General features: G+C 36.4%; 1 pseudogene; it reads left to right on the forward strand.

The window, feature by feature from the left end:
* Positions 1 to 5681: 5681 nt before the first annotated feature.
* LOC138159039 (cullin-2-like) lies at positions 5682 to 7828 on the forward strand (annotated as a pseudogene).
* The last annotated feature ends 11265 nt before the right edge of the window (positions 7829 to 19093 follow it).

Consider the following 19093-nt stretch of genomic DNA (forward strand, 5'->3'; position numbering starts at 1 on the left):
CAGTGGTTTCAGGGTTGTATGTGAAGGAAAGTACATTATCTTTCTGAGTCTCAGTCAAACAAATCAAATCACCTCAATATGAGGGAATGTTTTAAGTAGTATTTCACAAATGGGAAATCCATTTCCTAGGAGAAAGGGAAAACAATAGAAAGAATGGGGCTGGCGATCCAATATTAAGAAAACATTTAACAATTAATCTTATTTAAAAGAGAACTCTAAATCCATGATGATGTGCAAGTCTCATTTATACCAAAAACAAACAAACTTAAATAACATATCATTGAAGGGCATTTTAGTATTATACAATGAGTATTTCTGAAGCCAATACTATTATTTACAATGAAGAAATACTAAAACTTTCCTAAAAATAGATGGATAAATCAAAGATGCTTATTATTTTTAGACTTAGATTTTAAAATTCTATCAATAAGCATAAGAAAAAGAAGAGGGAAATTGTAATGGCATGCAAAGGAGTATTTAGCACCTTGTTTCATTTCAAGTGTCTTAGAGCCTTGCCCATGGTTATATCAAGTCTTTGTTAGGAAACTAAACCGTGAAGCCCACAGTGGGAGGGGCTTGCCAAAGACCAGAAGAGAAAGAAAGTAAGAGGTGGGTGGAACAGGGAGGAGCTAATGACAAATAAAAAGCTTGATCACATCTGGGACTGAGCAGAACACTTGTGGTGTCCCACACTCTGTTTGTCTGTGTTGATTTGCATTTGTATACTTTGTCAGACAGAAGCTTTCTGTCTGTTGTTCGTGTTACTTTGCCATACAAATGAACCCTGTCTATTTACTTGTGTTGATTTCACAGGCAGAAAGTGAACTGATGTGATAGTGCTGGCAATGTGTGTGAATGTTGTAATTCTGCTAAGCTTAATGAGGGTAGATATCGTTGTGGCTCTGTTAAGTTTTCTCTTTCCAAGAACAGAGACTTCAAAGGGCTTGAGGTAGACTGGTCACTGTGAGCTTCAAACTGGAACAGGAGATGGAATAGGAGCTGGGAGCTGCCTACCTGTGAAAGTTCAGGTGACAGTTGGGTGAATTCGGACAAGAGCTGGGAGCATGGAAGAGGAACCATGGAATTCGGGAGCCAAACCTGAGTCAAGATGAAAAGATCTTTCCTTGGGTACTTAGGGCTGGCTGAGAAGATCATGATTTACTATGACCTAGGGGTGGGAGAAATTTGTGCTTTGTACCCCTTCAGGATGATCAAATTAAGGACGTTGAAAGCTAGTCTCCAATCAAGATGAAAGAAATCTTTCTGACTGATGAAATTAAGACAATGAGACCTAGGGGTGGGAGACCTTTGTACTTTGTATCCTGAATGATATCTTTTGTTTAAAACTATGTGGCCACTTTAGTGATAAGTTGTTATGGCATATGTTGTGAATACTGTACTTTGGTTTCTGGGAATGTTTTTCTTTAATTTATTGTTGAATAAATAAAGAGTTCACTATACTATGTGATCATAACCTTAGACCTATTCACAGCAGCAGTCATCTGGAGAGCTGCTCATGCTTGGCTTTATAGAAATTAAAGGTGAAACACTGGCAAAGAGAAGATATAATTATCCCCTTTTTCAGATGTCATCATGGAAAGGTTTGGGAAGGGTTAGAAATGTAGGTGCTCACTGCATCAGTTGGTTATGTGTACCAACTTCATGGTTACTCTAATGAATTTGACTTTCTGGTTTTGGAACTTGGTTTTCTGGTATTTGAACAAATGCTTTGGTTCTGTCCTCTGTGTGGAAAGTCTGTTACATTTGTGATTCACAACTACACCAGCTTATTCATAGTCACCATGGGTGCTGTGAATATCACATTGGTGTTACAGAGGGGATTTATGAAAACTAATAATGTACTCTTGGTGGAACTGTGAACTTATCCAACAATTCTGTAATATAATTTGGAACTAAGGCTAAAGGGCTATCAACCTGTATATACCCTTTGACCTAGCAATACCACTACTAGGTCTGTATCCCAAAAAGGCCTTAAAAAAGGGAAAAGGACCTATTTGTACAAAAATATTTATAGCAGCTCTTTTTGTTGTGGCTCTGAATGGGATTTTAATGCAATGTTACTGTGCTGTAAAAAATGACAAACAGGATGATTTCAGGAAAAAAACAACAACATGAAAAGACTTACATGAAGTGATACAGTGTGAAGTGAGCAGAATCAAGAGAACATTGTACACAGTAATAGTAATAGTACACAATAAAAAAATGTGGATGATTTAGCCATTATCAGCAATACAAAGATTCCAGATAATCTCAAAGGACTAATGATGGAAAATGCTATCTGCGCAGTGAGTAAGAGCACCGACCCCAGAGTCCGGAGACCTGGGTTGTTTCTGGGCTAAGATACTTAACACCCACCCAAAAATAACAGGCCATGTAACCTTGAGCAAGTTACTTAACCCCAATTGCTTAGGGGCAGCCAGGTGGCAGTGAGTAAGAGCTTGGACCCCAGTGTTGGGAGACCTGGGATGAGTTCTGGCCTCAGATACTCAGCACTCACACAAAAATAACTGGCCATGTAACCTTGAACAAGTTACTTAACCCCAATTGCTTTAAAAAAAAGAAGAAAAATGTTATCTGTCTCCACAGAAAGAAATGATGGAGTCTAAATGCAAACCAAAGCATACTAATTATTTATTACTTCCTTTTCTTCTTTGGGAGGGGGAGGGTTAGGGAGGATGCAGAGCTTGAGTTTTCTTTCACAAAATGACTAATATGGAAATATTTAATATGAGTGCACATGTATAACCTATATCAAATGACTTACCATCACAGGGATAGGAGAGGGGTGGGAAGAAAGGATAACACTGGCAACATGAAACCTGAAAAAATGAGTGTTAAAATCATTTTTTGCATTTAATTAGTGAAAATTATTATTTTAAAAAATCTGCCAGTAATAAGACTTAATACAATTTAATACAAATTCTTAAATTTGGTTTTTCAATAACAACTTCATGTGATGAAAACCTCTTCAAACCTTGTGAAGCTAATCTGATTAACAATAGAGCTATACAAAGAACATCAAATTAGGAACCCATAATTTACCTGAGAATTTAGAGAATTTCAGCTTTTATGTACTGCTTGCCATTTTTTTTCTTTACTTAATCCCTGTAGCTGATATAAAAATCTTAAAAAAAAGTTCATGGGGCAGCCAGGTGGCTCAGCAAGTAAGAGCACTGGCCCCAATGTTGGGATGACCTGAGGGATCGAATCTGGGCTCAGACATTTGGCACCCACCCAGAAACACCTGGCCCGTGGTTGAGCAAGTTACTTAACCCCAATTGCTTAAAAAAAAATTCATGAGGATCTGATTTGTAAAATGAATGTTTTTGTCTTCTAAAATGATCAGACAGATAAGTATCTTTTAAAATGGGAAAATAATTTCATTTTCTTAATGCAATATTATATGTAAAATCTTTAATCCGATTTCAAGAATTTATTATTAAAACATAAGCAAAGCCAACTACATTTGTAAGACAATTATATTCATGTGTTTTTTCTTAAGTTTTAGAGAAAATAGGCTAATTCTGTTGCTTTCTCACAATTTACTATTCCATTTAATTAGAAAGCTGTTATTTTAAAACTTTGTCTTATTATTTTGTCTAATTCCCCTTCCTCCTTAGGAGGATATGGTCCCTATATTATAATTTAACCACAAATACAGATTAAAATGTCAAGATTGTTCATACTTGCATCCTATTATAGTGACTCAGAGATGTTCCAGTATTCACAAGGAAGCAATAACAATAAGAAACATTTACATAGTACTTACCATATACCTGGCACTGTGTTCAACACTTCACAATCAGTATACCATTTTAATCCTGACAACAACTGTGGGAGGAGAGTACTATTGTTATTTTTTCTTTACATTTCAGGAAACTGAATTTAAGAGAGATAAGTTAACTGGGTTAAGATCAGACAGCTAATAAATTTCTCAGATTGGAGCTCAGCTTTCCTTGCATTTTTTCCAGCATTTTTTTTTGCATTTGATGCCACAATAGGAAAACATATTTCATCATATCATGATTTACTAAAATGCTCAGAAAAAAAGTCTTTGTTTTGTGTAATGTTTACTGTTTGTAGATTCTGCTGTTGAAAGATTTCTAAGAGGAAGTGAGTCTCTTCCCCAGTAGTTTAGAGGTAAACCTTATTTATCTCAGTTAGGAAGATTTGAAATTGAGGTGGGGATCCTTCCTCCACAGCATTCTTCCACAAAGTTAAGATGCTGTCCTGGGGATTTGAGTACAATCTGGCTGACTTCACCAAAACCTGTGGGAGGCGAAATCTGAAATAATTGAGGAAACAAAATTTTGAGCTTCTTAGCATATCAATTTATTATTAATGCATGACAATTGAATAACAAATTAGATCAGGCTTCTTCTTCCTCTAGCTTGAAACTAGATCCAGATTACATGGGGAGACAGATTTTTATGTATTGAAAGAAAACAATTAACATGATGAAAACAGTGATACAATATTGGGTAATCTGATTTCTATTGGAGGAAAGATTAGGAACTTTCTAAGTTTGAAAGGATATGAGTGAGTTTCTAAAGTTGGGAGAGGAGGGGAGTGAACAGTTGGATTATTTTGGATGTGAACCAGAATGTTGCTCATTTCCCATAATTAAAAAGTAGATGGAATTTGTAGGAAAATGAAAATTTGGTTTTAAAAATGGTGCCAGTTTTATAAGACGAAGTCAATTTGGATCACACAATTCCATAGTCTTCTCACCACTCTGCAAATCCTTATCCCTGGCTGAATCCCACTGACAGATTTCTCTTATATTAAAGGCATACAATAAAACAAAGAGAATTTATGGAGAATTTGGGTAATTTTCATCCACTACAAATTCTTGGTAAAACTTTAACTGGGCCTTGACTGCTACTAGGAAGTCTTCTTGTCTTTTCCACAACCGTGATTCATCTCATTCCTCACTGAAAATGTTCAACACAAGTTCTTCTTTTCTCAAAGTACCAACTGTATCAGATAGAGTCTTCCATTGTATGATTATATCTACTTCACTAAGACAACTGACATAAAACCAACCAGCAGATCCTGAATTCCACCTTCCATTCTTCAGTACATTTCATCTTATCACTCAGTATATCCTCCTTGCCTCTACAATAAAGTTGAGATACCTGTAGTGAGAGCACTTCCTTTTTATGAAACCTTGATCCCATTCTTTTCACACACACTTTAGGACCATGCTCTCATTATCAGCCTCTTTTCCCTCATGCAAGTTCATGTCCTCCCTCACCACTAGTTCTTTCACAACCATATCAATAACAACAACACAAATCAGCCAGTCAGCTGGCACGTATTGAGTATCTATTACATTCCAGACATCGTGCTAGAAACTAGATCTTCAAATCTCTGTTCACAGGAAGCTTACATGTTTGGCAAGAAGTACTTTCAGGTTTGGTGAGTGGCAGGCACCAGGGATGCCCCATCCTGGAAGACCCCTGCCCCTCTCCTCATCCCCAACCCTTTCCTGCCCTGGGGCCCCCTCTCCACTTCCTCACTCATAAGCTGGGCCACCAGGGCAGTGTAGTCATGGCAGTGATGTGAAGAGGGGGCTGACCTGACAGCCAGGGCCAGTCTGGATCAACCTTCCTACCTCCCCTCCCCTCACAACCTCTCCAGACAGATAACCTCTCAAAATGTCCCTAAAACCAAGAATAGCATATTTTGATGAAGTATGGAGCAAACTCTTAATGACAATCAAAGCTGCTGTGTTGGATTATGTTGAAAGAGAAACTTGGAATGATCACTTTTCAGACATTTATGCTTTACATATAGCCTTCCCTGAACTTCTTGGTGAAAGGTTTTACACAGAGACTTTTTTTGTGGAAAATCATGTCTGTCACTTGCACAAGAGAGTTCTGGAGTCTGAAGAGCAAATATTGATAATGTATCATAGATATTGGGAAGACCTCAAAGGGCCAGATTATATGGACCCTTTATAAAGGCATCTCAACACACATTTTATTAAGAAGGATAAACTGACAGAAGCTGACCTCCAGTATGGTTATAGTGGTATAGATATGAATGAACTACTTATAGAAACAAGAGAATGGGCATGTGGAAAAAATTTGATGTTAAGCCTCTCCAATAAATTTTATATCAATATTCTTCTGAGAAATTAAATATATATATATATATCAAGAAATTTTTGAGGTATCTTTTCTGATTGAAACATGCGAGAATTATAAACAAGAACATTTAAATTTGTTACAAGAATCAAACTATTCACGATATATGGAAAATTCCTAGGTAGATTAAAAGATGAAGTAATGTGATGTAGAAAATATTTGCATCCAAGTTCATATAGAAATGTGATTCATGAATGTCAACTGTAAATGTGACAGATCATTTATAGTCCCTACATGCAGAATGTAATAATATTATCCTACAAGAGAAAATAAGTGACATCACAAATAAATATAGCTTGCTTTATACTGTGCAAATGGTTTACCCTCGTAAGATTCAAGAACAACAGAACCATATTCATGGTGAAGGTCTTAGGACAACTGTTAATTTTTATCAGGAAAATATGCCAATTCCATTAGTGGAATCAGTTTTGGGGGTGCATAGTAAATTTGACAAACTTATCAACACCATTTTGAATGGTGATCAATACTTCATGAGAGTCTTGAATAAGGCTCTGACATCAGCAGTAAACTATAAAGAACCCAAAGCTATTTGCAAAACACCTGAATTGCTGGCCAAGCACTGTGGCAGCTTGCTAAAAACAACAAAAACAAACAAAAAAAAACAGCAAAAGAAATGACTGAAAATGAAGTGTAAGACAAGCTCACCAACTTCTTTAATACTTTGAAATATATTGATGATAAAGATGTTCTTCAAAAGTTTTATGCCAGAATGTTGACCATATGTTTAATCCATGATTTATCTATGTCTATAGATTCTGAAGAAACCACAATCAATAAATTAAAGCAAGCTTATGTATATGAGTTTATAAACAAACCCCTTCAAAAGTATAGAGACATGAAGATCAGTGATAACCTCAACAACAAATTCAACAATTTTATAAAAAATCAGCACACTGTAATTGAGCTGGGAATTAGTTTTCAAATATATGTCCTATAGACTGGTACATGTCCTCTTACCCAGTCTTCTTCCCTATATTTGCCATCCCTCAGGACCTAGAAAAAAAGTATAGTATACAGGTGTTCGAATTATTTTACAGTCAAGATTTCAATGGAAGGAATCTTACATGGTTAAATTATCTTTGTACAGGTGAAGTTGAATTATTTGTCCAAACCCTTTGTGACAATGGGGATGACATATCAAATGGCAGTACTATTTGATTTTAACAAAAGCAAAACCATCAGTTTCAAAGAGCTTCATGACATCACACAGATGAATAAAAAAAATGGGCCAAAACTATCTTTTTTACTTGATGTGAAAATGATTAATCATGATTCAGAAAAGGAAGACATAGATGCAGACTCTGCCTTTTCATTAATATAAACTTTAGTAGTAAAAGAACAAAGTTTATCATTACCACAGCAATGTAAAATGACATGCCACAGGAGATCAAGTAGACCCTAAATGATGTAGATGAAGAAAAAAAAATGTACTACCAGGTTGCTTATAGTCTTCATCATGAAAGCTTGAAAAGTATTGTGGCATAATGCTCTTTATTTCAGGGGTTGTTAATCAGTGAAGTTCTCAGTTTCATCCAAGCATTAGCATGATCAAGTAGAACATTGAAGTTCTGAGAGAAAAATGGTGCCCTGAAAGAAGTCAAGCATCAGAAGATGAATATAGTTATGTGGCATGATGATGCTAGTTGGCCTGCAGGTGTGCTTTTAAGAAAGTTACAACAGTCATTATCTGGCATGTTCCTGTGGGAAGAAGGAAGTTCTCCATAGTTGGTTACATGGTAGCCCCTGTTTTTCTGTTGTTTATAACATCACTAGTGCCATGTCACAAGCAACAATAAAAATGCTTATAGATAATTCAAGCTCATGTCATTATGGCATTTTTTTTTTCAATTATGGCATTTCTTAAAACTTTACTAAATGAGTGAATGGAGTGCTGCTGAAATGTGAAAATTTAGTTGGGTAACATACTTGTTTTCTGTCACACATTTGCAGTTGATATGTTTATTTTAATAGATCTTTTTTTTAAGCAATTGGGGTTAGGTAACTTGCTCAAGGTTACACAGCCAGTTATTTCTGGATGTGGTGCTGAGTATCTGAGGCCAGATTCGATCCCAGGTCATCCCAACTCTGGGGCTGGTGCTCTTACTAGCTGTGCTACCTGGCTGCCCCTATTTTAATAGATCTTAAATAACGTATAATAAAAACCAAAATAACCTAAGAATTGTGTCCATATTAAAGTGACAAACATGATATTGCTGCTTGTCAAATAGAAAATAAATAAAAAAGAAGGACTTTCAAATATGATCTAGTCACTTCAATTCAAAAAACAAACCTTCGCTTGATCTTTCTAAAACATTCAATTACTGCTCTATCTCCTCCCCTTCATAGCTAAACTTCAAGTAGAAGAAAAAATTATTAAGCAAAACATGTGAACTGCCCTTCTTTTTGTTTTACAAACAAGTCCAAACCTTATTTAAAACTACATTTTAAGTTTCAAGTTACAAAATAAGTCACAATGAAAAAATTTTTCAAAAAAAGAGAGAACAGTGCAGCAAGCCTCAAATCTAGGAAGGATCCAGTCTGTGACATGTGATCTTCCTGAGCAAAAGTGTTCCTATTCTAAAAGGTTCAGACTAAAAACTAATTTGCATTTTCATGTAGACAGAAACAAGTTTATTTCGTGCCCATAGAAGATATGCACTGGGGGACTGTAATGGGAATGTAAATTTAAAGATCTTTCCTGCCTCTAGGCTAAAGTGCACCTAGGGCGTGGGGTAGGAGGCTTGTTTTTCAGTAGATAATTTTTGATTGGCCAGTGGGTCCAAAAGGTTGTTACATTCTCTGAGCCAGGAGAAGACTATATAAGCCCTGATGTGAGGCTTTTTTGGGGGGCTCACTTTGAGAAGTGTTCTGTGATTTGATCTGGATTCTGGGAAGCCATTGTTGAGAGCCCTCCCTCGTCTTTGAAAAACCCAGAAGTTGAAACCCAGATCTTGATTGGGTATGGATGTAATGGTTGGACAGTTTGAAATCTGTCTACATGATCTGTTTGTGTCTTGATAATTCTGTCTGTATATACTGAAGTTCGGGGTGCTGACCTCTTTCCCCTGAACTAAGTAACCGATACATGTTTGACTGAATAAAGTAAGCTTGTTAACCCATTTTGAGTTGCTTTCCTTTATCAAAGCAGATCCAAGAACCTGTGGCAACATCAACCCTGGGGATGCTGGGGTGCTTGCCGCTACAGGGAGGGACAAAGGAAGGCAGGCAACAGGAGATCTCTCATATCCTTTGGGCTGCAAAAGTCTTAGGTTTTTTCAGGGTCTGAGGGTCACTAGCTAATTCTTCATTGTGAGTCATAGCTATTATTTCCTCAGATTAATGATTATTCTGTTCCTCTGCTGCCATTTTCTTCATTAGATCTGCCTTGGAATAAATGTTCAGCTTAAAGGGCATGTCTTCCACTTTCACAAAGTCCTCTTCATCATACTTTTAACTTAAATGACCAGATTCTGCTTCTTAATTGTTCACCAGCACCAGCAATTAGGTGTCAAGACTTCCAGCTACAGAGCTCTCAGGAATTTCTGGTGCAGATTTTACTTGGGTACTTCTTGGTGTGGAAAATTCCACTTTAGTAGTGGGTATTAAGATAGCAAGGTATTGCAGGAGTCATTGTGGTCAGCTTTATTAATGCTTTGGCCATTGGGAAGTTCTCAGCTTAATGGGATATCTTCTTTATTCATGGGCTTCTAAAATTCACTTTGTAGAACCTGGTCTTGTACATTCTCTTCTGTTTTCTCATTGTTAGCCTGTAGGGGCATCTGAACATCCACAGGCCCTTCTTCACACTCCTCAATCTCTATCTTCATTTTCATCCTCTCCACTCCTGTAATTTGTTAAAGCCAGTGTTTCCATCCTGGGCAAATTAGTAGACATGGGGTATCCTTCATTCTCTTCATCTTCCTCCTTATCAGATAGATATCTCAGACCTGGTGTTGTTAGGTGTCTCACTAACATCACACCTCACTTGGCAGTGGCAGCACCTCCTTCAAAGTCTCAGTCTCATCCTTGTCTTTATTTTCTTCATCAAATAGTTCATTTTCATTTTTTTTAAAGCAATTGTGGTTAAGTAACTTGCCCAAGGTTACACGGGCAGTCCTTTTTTGTGTGGGTGTTAAGTATCTGAGGCCGGAAGCGATCCTGGGTCCTCCTGACTCCGGGGCTGGCACCCACTCACTTCACTACCTAGCTGCCCCCAAAACAGTTGATTTTCAAAGATTTGAAGCAGCACTTTTACCTTTTCATAAACTTTTTATTTTCTTTCAAAATTCACCCAGAGTCAAATCAATTCCTTTTGTGTTTATAATGAGGTCATTGTCTCTCTTTCCTTGACACTTTTTAGCTTTAACCTCAAGTGAAAGATAAGGAGGGATTCCAAGTGGTAGTTTCAAATTCCCAAACCCTTGCTGTAAAGCTCATGAGATTCTAAAGACTGAGGAATAGTCTCCTGGACTGGTCTTTCAGGGGTAGAGTAGTGTATTACCTAATCATATCTCAATCTAAAGAATTCATTTTTACTACATGGTATTTCTTCTTTGAAATTTAGCACAAAAGGGGTGGCCAGGTAGCACAGTGAGTAAGAGCACTGGCCCCAGAGTCAGGATGTCCTGGGGATCGAATCCGGGCTCAGATACCCAGAAATAACTGGCCGTGTAACCTTGAGCAAGTTAACCCCAATTGCCTAAAAAAAAAAAAAAGAAATTTAGCACAAAAATTTACACAACCTGAATTAATTGTGATACTGATGTTCTTTTGGATTTCCATGAACATAACAAATGCATGGTTTGTTTCTTTTTCTTTTCTTTTTGTTAAATTTTTGGTGATCTTGCTTCTACTTTACCTAAACAATTAATTTATTATATAAAGCCTCAAAAGTCCTACTTATGCTTTCCTAAAAGACATTCCTAGTTCCTAGTCACCTTCCACCCACCTACCACCTGAACCACTTTTTCTCATCCTGATTCCTGACAACAGAGTCTAAGCTAGAGCAATGGTGGGGGTTTACTAGGGGCTTCCTCTTCAAGTACTCCTTTTTTAGTCTATGTCACACATTTCTTTCTTTAATAAATTTTATTCATTTTTAAGTTGTTCTCTCATTTAAGCAGTCTTTCCTCTTTTCATCCTTGAGAAAGGATTAAGTTACAGGTAAATTTAAATTGCACATTGCAGCCTCATTTTTTTCTCTTTAATCAATGCAACTGTTTTCTTTTATTGCACAAAAACAATACCTCTGTCAAACTCCAGGGAAAGAGTGATGACACTATTTTCCCTATAACTTCCACAGATTTGTATTCTTATATTTCTTTAAAATGAATTCTTCAGTGATACTTCAAAACTCATTAAGATATTTCAAATATTACATTAGGTTTCTCTTAAGTATCACCCTTATCATATAGGACAAAGAGAAAGGGATGAGTTCTTGGAATTACCCAAAGTCCCAGGAGTTCTCTCTAACAATGTTAAAATGATTAATTTTAACAAGATTAATTTTAAATCTCCAATTTCCTTAATCTCCAAACCTTCAAAATCTACCAAGATGATTTTTAGCAATTCCAGAAACCAGGAAAAAGATTTCCTTTCCTTCATTATCTGACTTTATTACTATAATAGAAATGTATCCAGGGTCCAAATGATAGAAAAAGAAAAAATTTGCAGTCCCCCCCCAACTTTTATCAGAATCTTCTGCTGAAAGCCTAAAGTAAGAGGTCATTCTGACAGAGAGTTAAACATTTGGGAGAAAGGCAAATGTCCTTCATTTTCTACAGCATTCTAAACTCTTTGGCTGCAGTTTTTTTTTTTCTTTTTAAGTAGTCTGTCTGTCTGGCTACATTTTCCCTTTAGAAATCTTTCAAGGTAGCAGAATCTGAAGCCAACACTAAGCACAAAGCAAGACAAAGATTTTCCTGCATTTAAAAAAAAAACAAAAACAAAGAGAAAACGATAAGACAAATATTTGCTAGCTTCCTTGTGTCTGTAAGTCCCTTCTTGGATCAGAGGGGCTTGGGATATGATATTTTAGAGGACAAAAGAGCTGGAATTGCAACCTATCCAGCAAAACCTTTCCATTACACCTATCCAGCAAAGCTGAGTATAATCCTTCAGGGGAAAAAATGGATTTTCAATGAAATAGAAAACTTTCAATCATTCCTGATGAAAAGACCAAAGTTGAGAAGAAAATTTGACTTTCATACACAAGACCCAGGATAAGCATAAAAAAGGTAAACAGGAAAGGGAAATCATTAGAAACTTAGTGAGGTTATACTATTTCTATTTTTCCATGGGAAGATGATACTTACAACTCTTGAGAACTTTCTAATTACTAAGACAGTTAAAAGGAGTATACAAAGACAGAGGGCATGCGTGTGAGTTTAATATTGTGGGATGATACCTAAAATATATATTTAAGCGGTGAGAAAGGGGAATGTACCAGAAGAAAGGGAAAGGGAGAGGTGGAGGCAGGGGTAAACTATCTTACAATAAAAGAGGCAAGAAAGAGCTTTTTACAGTAGAGGGGAATGTGAAGGAAGTGTCAGGGCATGCTTATATCTTACTCTCATTGGAACTGACTCAAAGAGGGAATAATATAAACAATTTGTGTGTTACTTGATGGTTACAACTAGTTTCTTACTCAACAGTTTATTGTACCTGGAAAGTGACCCAGATTTGGAATAAAGAAGGATGAGATTCACTACTAAAAAAATAAAAATAAAACTTCCCTTCTTTGGGCCAATTTTGGGGCCCATTTGGATTTTTATACATTTTAGCTTAATTTGAGAGTTCTATCTTTTAGTCACCCCCTCTAGTCATATATGAGAAGTTCTAGGCCAATAAGAATTTCCCTAGGGGAGGCATCAATTTAACAGCATACAGCATTTTACCACATAATCACCACAGATTTTGCTGAATTTTTTGGCAAAAAAGTGGGGTGTGATGATTATGTGAGGCTTTAAAGAATTGTGTTGTATTTCTTAAAAAATATTTTATTTTAGGGGTGTCTAGGTGGCACAGTGAGCCACAGACACTTAACACTTACTAGCTATGTGACCTTGGGCAAGTCACTTAACCCCAAATGCCCTGCTTTCTCCCCTCCAAAAAAAAAATTGCTAAACTGTCTTTGGTGCAGGATTAGGATGCATGGGATACTTGTGAATACTTGTTAAAATTGGGAAGACTCAAGTCTTACCATATCACATGACTTACTCATGAGAGCTTCACTTGGCTACCCACTCCCCTTTCACCTATGCTCTGCATTGGGTTGAGTGACAATACCATTAGTGCTGCAGCACTCTAAACAAACCACAAGAGTTGACTTTTGGAAATATACTGACAATGCACATGCACTGAAAATTCCCGGCTTACTCCAAATGCATGAGAAATAAATGTATATCCATATACCACTGGTGAATATATTGCTGCTGTACTAACCTTTTAAGCAGCATGATGAACACAAACATACCATGGGGTGGATGGGGTGCTTTGAGCCTGAGCTCGAACCTCAGTTTATAAAATCACATCTCTCCCTAGCCTCAAATCTCCCTAGCCTCAAAACACTGTCTCAGGCAGTTTCTCTCTAGCTCAAGGGCAGCATGCCTTAGGAAAATACTTCTCTCTCTTCCTGTTACAGCGGCCAGCTGCGTGTATAGAATTTAGCAGTTTGACCCAACCGTGTACTGGCTGAAGCAGCTGTGTATTGGGTCATACCTAGACTCAGTCATATGTGTACTCCCTAGCTCATTAAACACATCCTGAATCCCTCGTTAGCTTGGGATATACTAAACTCTCAACATCTATCTTGTCAAACATGACATTGATGGGTGGCAGCTTGGTCAGCCCTGACGGCTAGCTGACTTAGTGACATTTCAAGCCTAAAGCCACACCTCTGTGCAGCCCCCCTCCCCCTATTTCCCAATTAATTCTGGAAATATATCTGTGCAATAGATATTAAAAGTGCATGTTCCTTTAAGAACTGACCAATCCTTCACTCCTCCCTAATCTCATCCTTACTCACCTAGTTAGCATATGTGGCACATGTCACTCTATAGTTTATCATATAAAAACTTTTAACTGAACCTCTCTAAATTTGTAGGTTCCTTAAGAACTCTTGCCCACTGTAAAGTGTAACAATAAATCTTTATCACCTTGACTTAAAGAATGTTTGGGTCCATGAATTCATTCCAGACTGCTTTCTAGGGACTCTCGTTATTGGGGTTCCTGGATTCCTGACCTTTGACCCCTCATCAGGATGATTATACAGTGAAAGGTTATAAACCACTTTTTGGACAAGAAAAAAACAGTATGTGACAATTATGCAATGATGACAATTATGTGGTGAAATATGGTACTCTTCCCCTGGTCTCATGCCAAAATAAGTTTTATCAAAGGGATAATCTTTCAGTACTTTATTGTTACTGTAGCCCATAATTCCCATAAAGGGAATGACCCTTCCCCAGCCTTCAGGGTGGGGTGAACCTTAGCTCTTGCCTAATCTTCAGGGCTGGAGTAAACCATTCCCAGCAGTGTACAGATAATCTTTAGCTCAAATGAAAATTGAGATTGAGGGGGTCTGAACTCTGGGAGAGATGAGAGGAGTCTTCCACAAAAATGTCCCTTGGTGAAAGATTAACTGGTTTACCCTTGAAGCCTGTCATTCTCAAGTTTGGAGTCCTGACTTTACCTAACTTATCTTGCCAAAAACTGTGGAAGGTAAGATCTGAAATAAGTGAGGAAACAAATGTTTGACCTTCTGATTGCATTAATTTATTAAGCAATGAATGCTAATCACACAACAAATTGGAACCAGGGCTCTTTGACTTTATCAATGGACACCAAATATAGGGAGAGACAGATTTTTATGCATTAAAAGTAAATAATAAAATGATATTACATAAATATATACAAATGATGAAATGAGGATATAAAATTAAGTAATCTGCTTTCTAATTGGAGGAAAGATTATGACTCTATGCTAGACACTGCTAGACACTGGGACTACAAATCCCTATGCACAAGAAGCTTACATTGTGACAAGAAGTACTTTCAAATATGATTATCACCTCATTCCAAAATACAAATCTTCACTTGGTCGTTCAAAAACATCCAACTACTATTCTAGCTCCTCCCCTTCATAGCTAAACATCTAAAAAAAGGTTCTGTTTTTGATGCCTTGATTTTCTACTCAAAACTTTGTAACTTGACTCCTACCTTCATCAGACTTCTTAAACATCTTTTTCTGATCACAAATGACTTCATGTTCATCAAAGTCAACAGCCTTTTTCAATCCTCCTTGACCTATGTGGCAGGTGAAATCTGAACTGAGGAAATAAAGGTTCAAACTTCTAAGCATATTGAGTTATTAAGCAATACATACCAATTGCATGACAAATAGGGACCAGGACTTCTCAGGTTAAGCACTAGACCAGAAAAGATTTATATTAAAAGAAATTTTTATTTGAAATATTTGTATTAATAAAAAGAAATATTTGTATTAAAAGAAAATTAATAGGATAAAAACCAGGATACAAAAGTAGGTAGTGTGATTTCTAATTTGATGAAAGATATGGGGCTTTCCAAGTTGGGAAGGGGAGATCAAATAGGTGCAATTTCCTGAAATCAGAAATAAAGATGTTCCCCTCTCTTCATCCATGAACTTTGTGTGGCTCCCTTGTTTAAAGGTTAATTGGTTAAATGATTATGTATTATTTAATTATTTCTTCTATATAATAATTTTCTTGCCAAGGAGACTGTTGGATTCTTAAAGGCACCAAGCATGTCTTCTAATTTTCTTATATCCCAATTAGTAAATGGATAGGTACAGAGAATAGTGCTATTTCCTTTTCAGGTAATCAGAAACTCCTTGTTCAATGATTACAATATGTTATGAATTAGAAAAAAAACACTCAGAATCAAATTGCTCTTAATTCTTTTTAAAGTTAGTATATCAGAGATATTACAGTACTTTGGAGAAAGAGGTGGTCTTAAAAGCAGGAAGACCTCAGTCTACCTTTAACGTACACTGGCTTATGACCCAAGGATAATAAATGTGAAGTGTGGCACTGTTGGAAAGCTGGGTGCATTTTATTTTAGCAAGGTAATATCAAACACACTGCAAGGGGATCTTGTAGCTCCAAAGATATCAAGAGCTTATTATTTTGAGGGAAAGAGAAATATAAGCATCCCCATTTTCTGGTTTGTTCTTCATCTCTCACTGGTTTGGAGGTGACTGTCAAATACACAGAAAAGGAGACACATGTTTACATTTACTCATAGGTATATTTAGGAGAATTAAGGAATTGCTTCAGACCAGGTGAATTGCATAAACAGAAACAGACTTTATGAATGTTGTGCTACTTGCAGTACCAAGGGCACAATAAAAATTGGGTAGTCTGTTGTCTCTATAGATTCCAGGATATTTACCAAAAATGAGATTAATAATGATAGGCTAAAGCAAGGAAAATATTATTCCAACCATATTTACTTGAATTAGGATTTAAATAACCAGCCAGGAAGCCTGGATTTAACGTGCTGAAGTCAGTAAAGCAAGTTTTGTTTATTATCTGAAGCTGGCATTGTGTGATGATATTTCCTCTGAGATGATTGAAGTGGACAGAGGGTATCTATGGTATAAAGAAGGACATTTGTCTTTTCCAGAAATCTTTGAAAAATATATGATGTCTTCTTTGAATTTTCACCTGATTTTACCCTTTATCTTTTTTCCCCTTTTTTCTCTCCTCCCAATTGAATAAGAAAGTATAGTGAATATTTTAATATATTGAGCAGGTATGCTTGTTAGATTTCTATAATATATTAATATAATATGTAATAACAACTTCTATAATATCTCATAAACATGAGCTGACATATAAAATATGGAGTTAGTGTGTATTAATTTTGCTTTGCAAAATTTAAGAGTATGTTACTTTTCAATCTCCCAACCCTGGCCAAAATTTGAATGGGGCAGAGTCCCAGAGTAATGCCAGATAAGAATGTTGCCTTTAAATATCTTAGAAAACTGTTATCATCAAAGACTCATTTTTTTAATATGGCGAATGGAAGAGTTAACATAAAAGACCTCTTAGAGATCCCTTCAAGTTCTAAATATGTTTCCATGAAGTGATCTTCAGCCTTCCATTCCTCTCTAACAAAAAAATTAAACTCCTAGTGACAATAGGTCCAATCAATCCTGTTACCTATCATCTCACACTGGTATATCTATGAATACACATGTTTTTCTTGGAAATGTAAATATAATTTGAGAACAGAAACTAAACGACTCAATTTTTAAAAATCAAATGCTTTATTAACTTCTGGTTTACATAATTCATTTCCAGAGATTTTGAGTTACAAATTTTCTCCCCATTTTCCCCCTACCTACCACACCAAAAGAATGGTCCCACTGGATATCCTCTCCTCTAATCTGCTCTCTCCTATATCTTCTCCCATACCCCCTTCCACTTTCCAGTAGGGCACAGTGGATCTCTATGCCCAAGTACCTATATATCTTATTTCCCAGTTACATGTAAAATAATATTAATAATAGTATATACATATATATTTATAAATACATATGTGTATATATATTTAAACATTTGGTTTTAAAACTTTGAATTCCAAATTCATTCCCTTCCTTCCTTGTCACCCACCCTTACTAGGAAGATAAGCAATTCAGCATAGGTGAATACATACACATGTAGCTATGCAAAACATTTCCATAGTGGATATATTGTAAAAGACTAACTATATTTCCCTCCCTCCTATCTCACCTCCCACTTGTTCTATTTTCTACTTTGATCCCGTCCCTTTTCAAAAGTGGGTGCTTCCAAATTTCCTTCCCCCCGGCCTGCCCTCCCTTCCATCATCCCCCATCTCATCCCCTTCCTCCCTACTCTCCTGTAGGGTGAGATACCCTATTTAGTGTGTATGTCATTCCCTCCCTAAGCCAAATTCAATGAGAATAAGGTTGACCCATTCCCTTTTGCCTTCCTTGTTCTTCTCCTCAATTGTAACCATTTTCCCTTCCTCTTTTATATGAGATAGTTTACCCTATTCTGTCTCTCCCCATCTTCTCTAATTATATTTCTCTCTCACCTCTTAATTTCACCTTTTAAGTATCATCCTTGAATATTAAATTGGTCCTGTGCCCTCTATCTATGTATACCTGTAAATATATATACACATATTCACATATGTCTTCAAACACTCATATATCCTCCTATATAGATATATATGTATGTATATGTGTGTGTGTGTGTGTATTCTGTTCAACTATTCTCATACTGAGAAAAGTTTTATCAGTTACAATTATCATTTTTCCATGTAGGAATATAAATAGTTCAACTTTGATAAGTTCCTTATGATTTCTTTTCCCTGTTTACCTTCTCATGCTTCTCTTGCTTCTTGTATCAGAATGTCACATTTTCTATTCAACTCTGGTTTTTTAATCAAGAATGCTTGAAAGTCTTTTATTCCACTGAATAACCATATTTTCCTCTGAAACATGATACTCAGTTTTGCTGGGTATGTGATTCTTGGTTTTAATCCCAGCTCCTTTGACCTCCAGTATATCATATTTCAAGCCCTTCGATCCCTCACTGTAAAAGCTTCGAGATTCTGTGTTATCCTGATTGTGTTTTCCACAATATTCAAATTGTTTCTTCCTGGCTTCTTGTAATATTTTTTCCTTGATCTGGGAATTTTGGAACCTGGCTATAATATTCCTAGGAGTTTTCTCTTTGGGATCTTTTTCAGGAGGTGATCGGTGGACTCTTTCAACCTCTATTTTGCCCTCTGGTTCTAAAACATCAGGGCAGTTTTCCTTGAGAACTTTTTGAAGGATGATTTCTAGGTTGTTGTTGTTGGTTTTTTTATCATGGCTTTCAGGTAGT

This window comes from Petaurus breviceps, unplaced genomic scaffold (assembly GCF_028583685.1).
Source record: "Petaurus breviceps papuanus isolate PSGF00001 unplaced genomic scaffold, PetGlider_PUasm1.0 175, whole genome shotgun sequence".
Taxonomy (NCBI): domain Eukaryota; kingdom Metazoa; phylum Chordata; class Mammalia; order Diprotodontia; family Petauridae; genus Petaurus; species Petaurus breviceps.